The following is a 342-nucleotide window of genomic DNA, read 5'->3' as shown; positions in this document are numbered from 1 at the left end:
GAGCGGGGGTTGGGGGTGCGGGGCCAGCTGGGACTGGCCCGCTGGAGGAGCGGAAGCCTGGAAGAGGCGTGGGAAAGCGACACACACACACACACACACACACACGGTTGGAAACTGGGAGAGAAGCAGCGAGAGAGACACACAGAGAAAGTGCAAGATACACTCATTCATTCTCTCTCTCACTCACTGGGGGGATACACGACGGGCTCAAATCGCTGCCCCCTGGGGCTGGCAGTTTGGTGGGGACTCAGCCCAGGGGAACCATAGATGAGTAAGTCCCATTCTTAGGAACAGTAAGGGGGGCGGGATGGAGTAACCAGGGGGCGCAGGACCCACATCCTC

General features: G+C 59.9%; 1 protein-coding gene across 1 annotated transcript in view; it reads right to left on the bottom strand.

Moving 5' to 3' along the window:
- The window catches only part of ATG4D (autophagy related 4D, cysteine peptidase), a 29,197-nt gene that overhangs the window by 28,215 nt on the left and 640 nt on the right, over window positions 1–342 (bottom strand). The window lies entirely within an intron of this gene.

Source organism: Myotis davidii, unplaced genomic scaffold, assembly GCF_000327345.1.
Source record: "Myotis davidii unplaced genomic scaffold, ASM32734v1 scaffold1439, whole genome shotgun sequence".
In the NCBI taxonomy this organism is placed as follows: domain Eukaryota; kingdom Metazoa; phylum Chordata; class Mammalia; order Chiroptera; family Vespertilionidae; genus Myotis; species Myotis davidii.
The sequence above is the reverse complement of the archived record's forward strand: the minus strand, read 5'-3'. Positions and strand labels throughout refer to the sequence as shown.